Source organism: Nerophis ophidion, linkage group LG26 (genome assembly GCF_033978795.1).
Source record: "Nerophis ophidion isolate RoL-2023_Sa linkage group LG26, RoL_Noph_v1.0, whole genome shotgun sequence".
Classification (NCBI taxonomy): domain Eukaryota; kingdom Metazoa; phylum Chordata; class Actinopteri; order Syngnathiformes; family Syngnathidae; genus Nerophis; species Nerophis ophidion.
In genome coordinates, this window is record NC_084636.1 from 19,227,586 (window position 1) to 19,235,340 (window position 7,755).

A 7,755-nucleotide genomic window follows, 5' to 3' on the forward strand; every position below is an offset into this window, starting at 1 on the left:
CGCCTTGACTGCGCCTAGAAATTCTGTCCATAAAAGTTATGAACAGAATCGGTGACAAAGGACAGCCTTGGCGGAGTCCAACCCTCACTGGAAATGTGTTCGACTTACTGCCGGCAATGCGGACCAAGCTCTGGCACTGATCGTACAGGGAGCGGACCGCCACAATAACACAGTCCGATACCCCACACTCTCTGAGCACTCCCAACAGGACTTCCCGAGGGACACGGTCGAATGCCTTCTCCAAGTCCACAAAGCACATGTAGACTGGTTGGGCAAACTCCCATGCACCCTCAAGAACCCTGCGGAGAGTATAGAGCTGGTCCACAGTTCCACGCCCAGGACGAAAACCACACTGTTCCTCCTGAATCCGAGGTTCGACTATCCGGCGTAGCCTCCTCTCCAGTACACCTGAATAAACCTTACCGGGAAGGCTGAGGAGTGTGATCCCACGATAGTTGGAACACACCCTCCGGTCCCCCTTCTTAAAGAGAGGACCCACCACCCCGGTCTGCCAATCCAGAGGTACCGCCCCCGATGTCCACGCGATGCTGCAGAGTCTTGTCAACCTAGACAGCCCCACAGCATCCAGAGCCTTAAGGAACTCTGGGCGGACCTCATCCACCCCTGGGCCCTTGCCACGAGGAGCTTTTTAACTACCTCAGCGACTTCAGCCCCAGAAATAGGAGAGTCCACCACAGACTCCCCAGGCACTGCTTCCTCATAGGAAGACGTGTTGGTAGGATTGAGGAGGTCTTCGAAGTATTCCTTCCACCTATCCACAACATCTGCAGTCGAGGTCAGCAGAACACCATCCGCACCATACAAGGTGTTGATAGTGCACTGCTTCCCCTTCCTGAGGCGGCGGACGGTGGTCCAGAATCGCTTCGAAGCCGTCCGGAAGTCGTTTTCCATGGCTTCCCGAACTCCTCCCATGTCCGAGTTTTTGCCTCAGCGACCGCTGAAGCTGCACACCGCTTGGCCTGTCGGTACCTGTCCACTGCCTCCGGAGTCCTATGAGCCAAAAGGACACGATAGGACTCCTTCTTCAGCTTGACGGCATCCCTCACCGCTGGTGTCCACCAAGGGGTTTTAGGATTTCCGCCCCGACAAGCACCAACTACTTTGCGGCCACAGCTCTGATCGGCCGCCTCGACAGTAGAGGTGCAGAACATGGTCCACTCGGACTCAATGTCCAGCACCTCCCTCGTGACATGTTCAAAGTTCTTCCGGAGGTGGGAATTGAAACTTTCTCTGACAGGAGACTCTGCCAGACGTTCCCAGCAGACCCTCACAATGCGTTTGGGCCTGCCAGGTTGGTCCGGCATCCTCCCCCACCATCGCAGCCAACTCACCACCAGGTGGTGATCGGTAGAAAGCTCCGCCCCTCTCTTCACCCGAGTGTCCAAAACATAAGGCCGCAAGTCCGATGACACAACTACAAAGTTGATCATGGAACTGCGGCTTAGGGTGTCCTGGTGCCAAGTGCACATATGGACACCCTTATGTTTGAACATGGTGTTTGTTATGGACAAACCGTGACGAGCACAAAAGTCCAATAACAAAACCCCACTCGGGTTCAGATCCGGGCGGCCATTCTTGCCAATCACGCCTCTCCAGGTTTCACTGTCATTGCCAACGTGAGCGTTGAAGTCCCCCAGTAGGACAAGGGAATCACCCGGGGAAGCACTTTCCAGTACTCCCTCGAGTGCTCCCAAAAAGGGTGGGTACTCTGAACTGCTGTTTGGTGCATAAGCACAAACAACAGTCAGGACCCGTCCCCCCACCCGAAGGCGGAGGGAGGCTACCCTTTCGTCCAACGGGTTAAACTCCAACGTGCAGGCTTTGAGCCGGGGGGAAACAAGAATTGCCACCCCAGCCCGTCGCCTCTCGCTGCCGGCAACGCCAGAGTGTAAGAGGGTCCAGTCCCTCTTGAGAGAAGTGGTTCCAGAGCCCTTGCTGTGCGTCGAAGTGAGTCCGACTATATCCAGCCGGAACTTCTCCACTTCGCGCACTAGCTCAGGCTCTTTCCCCCCCAGTGACGTGACGTTCCACGTCCCAAGAGCTAGCTTCTGTAGCCGAGGATCGGACCGCCAAGTGCCCTGCCTTCGGCTGCCGCCCAGCTCACAATGCACCCGACCTCTATGGCCCCTGCTATGGGTGGTGAGCCCATTGGAGGGGTGACCCACGTTGCCTCTTCGGGCTGTGCCCGGCCGGGCCCCATGGGAACAGGCCCGGCCACCAGGCGCTCACCATCGTGCCCCACCTCCGGGCCTGGCTCCAGAGGGAGGCCCCGGTGACCCGCGTCCGGGCGAGGGAAATCTGGGTCTATGTTTTTTCTTCTTCATAAAGGTCTTCGAGCTGCTCTTTGTCTGATCCCTCACCTAGAACCTGTTTGCCTTGGGAGACCCTACCAGGGGGCATAAAGCCCCCGGACAACATTGCTCCTAGGATCATTGGGACACGCAAACTCGGTAAGGTGGCAGCTCAGAGAGGAGTATTTTTTTGAAGAAGAAGAAACTACAATATAAAACATGTTTTCAGTTATTTCACCTTTTTTTGTTAAGAACATAATTCCACATGTGTTCATTCATAGTTTTGATGCCTTCAGTGACAATCTACAATGTAAATAGTCATGAAAATAAAGAAAACGCATTGTATGAAAAGGTGCATCCAAACCTTTGGCCTGTACTGTATGTTAATATGCCTCAAAACCTTGAACAAACAGGAGCTGCCTCATGTACAAGTAGTGATTTTAAATTACTTTTATTTAAATGTATCTTTTAACAAGTAACAATACAAACAATTACAGCGTGAGAAAGCAATGGTACACTGCAAAAACTGATTTCTTAGTAAGATTAAGTATTTATTTTCTGTCTAAGATATTTTTTCTCACTAAGCAGATTTTATGTTAAAGTGTTTTACTTTTTTTTAAGGGTTTTGGTCCTTAATTATCTCAGTAAGATATTACAGCTTGTTGCTAAGATGTTATGACCTATATTGTGTAAAACATTCTTGAAACTAGAATATCAACTGATGCAAAGCTGTGTCATCAACACTCACAAGTATAAAACTGCTTTTTCAAAGTAATAATTTATTACTTCAAGAATGAAAAAAAAATCATGATGCCGAGCGCATATCATTATGTCAGGATAATGGCACTAGCATTTACTTAATTTAAGAATATTTTTTTACATTTTGAGCAAAAGGGTCTCATTTTTTTCTACAAAGAAAAGTACACTTGTTATTAGTGAGAATATACTTATTTTAAGGTATTTTTGAGTTCATTGAGGTTAGCTAATTTTACTTTTTTTGGAAAGTCTTGGCAAGCAGGATTTTCTTGTTCTATTGGCAGAGAGAGGGGTTCTGACCACGGAGCCCATGCAGGACCCACCACTCACTGTGACAACAGCAGAGGTAAGTACAGTTCTGAGGAGAACAAACCCACGAAAGGCAACATCCCTGGCCAGGCCCTCAGGGTGTGTTCATCAGAGCTGGCTGACGTACTTGCTGACATATACAACTTGTAACTAACACAAACTGTTGTCTCCACCTGTTTCAAGACCACCACCATTGTGCCCCTGCCAAAGAAAAACACTGTGACCTGTCTGAATGACTATCGCCCTGTTGCACTCACCCCAATAGTGATGAATTGCTTTGAGAGGATAGTCATGTCACACATCAAGAAGACCATCCCAGACACACTGGACCCTCCACAGCAGGGGTCTCAAACATGCGTTATTATGCAACCCGCGCTTTGATATGACAATTTAATGTTGGTGCGGCCCGCAAGTTTAATATGAACGGCGCTTGATAGGTCATGCTTGCCAATGTCCCCAGTTTTCCCCGGGAGACCCCTGAATTAAAGGGCACTAATTCTCTCGAAGCCTCTGTCCATATTTACCAGATCAACAATAATCAGGGTGTGCCATACTGGCACTGCCTTTAGCGCCCCCTACATCCTGAACTGACAGCGTTCAAGTTCAGTTGTATGTTGCATCTGGACATGTGACACGCACATGTGTTATTGCAAGACATATTTGATCAACAGCTACACACGTCACACTAAGGGTGGCCGTAAAAAAACTTTTAACACTGTTACAAATATGTGCCAGACTGTGAAGCCACACCAAACAAGAATGACAAACACATTTCGGGAGAATTTACGCACTGTAACACAACTTAAACACAAGAGAACAAATACCCAGAACACCTTGTAGGGCTACAATTGAGTTTGAGACCCCTGCTCTACAGTTTGCCTACCAGCAGAACCGATCCACTGAGGATGCAGTCAACACCGTCATCCACACCACCCTCACCCACTTAGAGGGCAAGGGCACCTATGCCAGGTTATTATTCATCAACTACAGCTCTGCTTTTAACACGGTCATCCCACAAAAACTCACTGCTAAACTCCTCACTGTTAGTCTGACACCAACTCTCTGTGACTGGGTCCTGAATTTTCTCACAAACCGGCCCCAGTCTGTCAGAATCGGCAACCAGACATCAGGCACAAAGGTTCTAAGCATAGGGACCCCTCAAGGCTGCGTGCTGAGCCCCCTATTTGTACACCCTCTTCACACAAGACTGTGTGGCCTCCCAGAACAACACCGGTATCATCAAGTTTGCAGATGATACTACGGTCGTCGGACTGATCACCAGGGGAGCTGAGGCAGTGTACAGAAGGGAGGTAGCGGAACTGGTGGCCTGGTGTCAGGATAATAATCTCTCCTTGAACACAGACAAGACCACTGCGTGGCGCAGTGGGAGAGTGGCCGTGCGCAACCCGAGGGTCCCTGGTTCAAATCCCACCTAGTACCAACCTCGTCACGTCCGTTGTGTCCTGAGCAAGACACTTCACCCTTGCTCCTGATGGGTGCTGGTTGGCGCCTTGCATGGCAGCTCCCTCCATCAGTGTGTGAATGTGTGTGTGAATGGATGAATGTGGAAGTAGTGTCAAAGCGCTTTGAGTACCTTGAAGGTAGAAAAGCGCTATACAAGTACAACCCATTTATTATTGACGCACAGAGAAGGAGTGCACAGTACACACCTCTGTACATAGGGGTTACAAAGGTAGACAGCGTGAAAACCTTTCAATTCCTCGGAACCCACATCAGCGAGTACCTCACCTGGTATCACAACACCCAACAAACAATAAAGAAAGCCCCGCAGCGACTGTACTTCCTAAGAAGGCTGAGAAAATTTGGCATGCCACACAAATTTTTCAGCAACTTCTATAGAAGTACGGTTGAGAGTGTCCTTACCAGTTCAATCACGGTCTGGTATGGAAACTGCACTGCGAAGGACAGGAAGGCACTCCAGCGAGTGATTAAAACTGCTCAGTACTGTACACATCAGGAGTAGCCTTCTCCTCACTACAGGACATGTACTCTACCAGGGCCACCAGGAGAGCACACAACATCATAAAGGACAGTACACATCCCCCAGCACAGTCTCTTCAGCCTCCTACCATCAGGCAGACGATACAGGAGCCTGAAATCCAGGACTACGAGACTGACAAACAGTTTCTATCCACAGGCCATCAGGCTTGTGAATGCCCCCATTTTTACTTTTGTCTTTTTGAACAAAAGACAGCTACCTTGACCACCCCCGAACTGTGAACCATCTGTAGACACTTTTCACCTTTGATCACTAAAGACACTTTAACTGCTGCTGTGACCCAAAGTCACCTCCATATTTATACTGTTGACTGTCAATCAGAATGTGCAATAATGTTATGTTACTTACTGTGCCTTGTATATACATTTTTTTTTTTTTTTTTTTTTACCGTGTGACTTGTTGAAGGGTGGACTAGCAAAGTAAGATTTTCATTGTACGGCAAACTGTCTGTTTAACTGTGCATATTACAATAAACAATCTTGAATCTTGAGATGATTTTGCTTAGTTCAAATAAAATACTCCTCATTTTTGTATTTTTGTTTTGTTTTTGAACACTGACTTTTTTGCATTGTAGGTTCTTTTTTTTTAAGCCACATTCGACAGAACGGAGTCCACACCGATATTCTTTCAAAGGCCCCAGAATTCCTAGCAACGGCCCTGTTGTTTATTACTGGAATTCAGGTTTATCCCAAGTGAACCACAGCCAGTGAGTGCTCACACATGCATAAACACAAGCAGGGTTGCAGGCAAAACGTGTCCTGGATTTTCAGTGATGTTGGTGTTTTCTACACTAACAAATGGACTGGACTGAAATTTGGACGATTTGTGTGTTCTCGGCATAAACAAGTCGAATTATGGATTGGATAACGACGATTACTCCATTTTTACAATAAGAAATTACTTGATACTGGCTTGATGTATTTAAGTAAATAATGTACTGGCTAACTGTAAAAAAAGAAAATACATGTTCTAACCAGAAATGTGAGTACTGTTTTTCCATGAATTATTTAACGTGGACCCCGACTTAAACAAGTTGAAAAACTTATATGGGTGTTACCATTTAGTGCTCAACTGTATGGAATATGTACTGTACTGTGCAGTCTACTAATAAAAGTTTCAATCAATACAATCTTTTGACTAAATAAGGCTAACATGGCATATCTTATTGTGATATTCACATGTCGTTAATCTACTTTAACCAAAGTTATACAGCACTACGAATGCGCAATTATCTTTCTTCGATCCTCTTGCTGTGAGGCCCACTGACTCTTACATGTTTATGCATCCTTTGCTGTTGTCATTTCATAGACAAATTAGTGTATATTTCTAACTTATGTGTCCAATTGTTTGTATCTTTGTAGATGATGCTAGATATGTACAAAATAAATCACTACAGTATGTTATTTTTGAAACCGGTTTAGTTTGCCGCGTATGCGGATCAGACACGGGTCCGCTCAGGATCCGCTGTCCGACTGTACAATTTTCAGAGGCGGAGTGGATTTTCTAAGCCAGGGGTCGGCAACCCGCGGCTCCGGAGCCGCATTCGGCTCTTTGTCCACTCTGATGTGGCTCAGCTGCACAATCGCCAACCCCCACGATTGTTACGGGGGGGATTCCCGTTCTCGGAGCCTCTTCCGGACATCACCCGGGGTCAACATTCTTCGATTTTCACTCGGACAACAATATTGAGGCCGTGCCGTGATGGCTTTACTTTTAGCGCCCTCTACATTTTGACGCGTTCCACAAAAAAATTAAAAAGACAATGGGAACCGCAACCATTCTCACGAATATCTGCTGGTGGTCACCCATATAACAATGATAAGGACGTGCCATGAAGCCATTGCCTTTGACGCCTTCTACAACATATGCAGACAGCTTGCCAGTCCAGGTACATGTTGTACGTGGCTTCTGCAGATACACGTACACGACTGCAAGGCATACTGGGTAAATCAGAGTACACTGAAGGCTGTGATATAAACAACTTTAACACTCTTACTAATATGCACCACACTGTGAACCCACACCAAACAAGAATGACAAACACATTTCTGGAGAACATCCTCACAGTAACACATTATAAACGCAATATAACAATTACCCAGAATGCCATGCATCCATGACTCTTTCAGACCCCCACGCCCCCAACCCCGCCCACCTCAACCGACGAACGGAAGGGAGGGGGGAAGTGGGTTTTGGTGCTAGCGGGGTGTATAATATAGCCTGAAAAAGTCATTGATCCATAGCATTCTGGGTAATTATTATGTATGGTTTATAATGTGTTACAGTGCGAATGTTCTCCAGAAATGTGTTTGTCATTCTTGTTTTGTGTGGGTTCACAGTGTGGTGCATATTAATAAG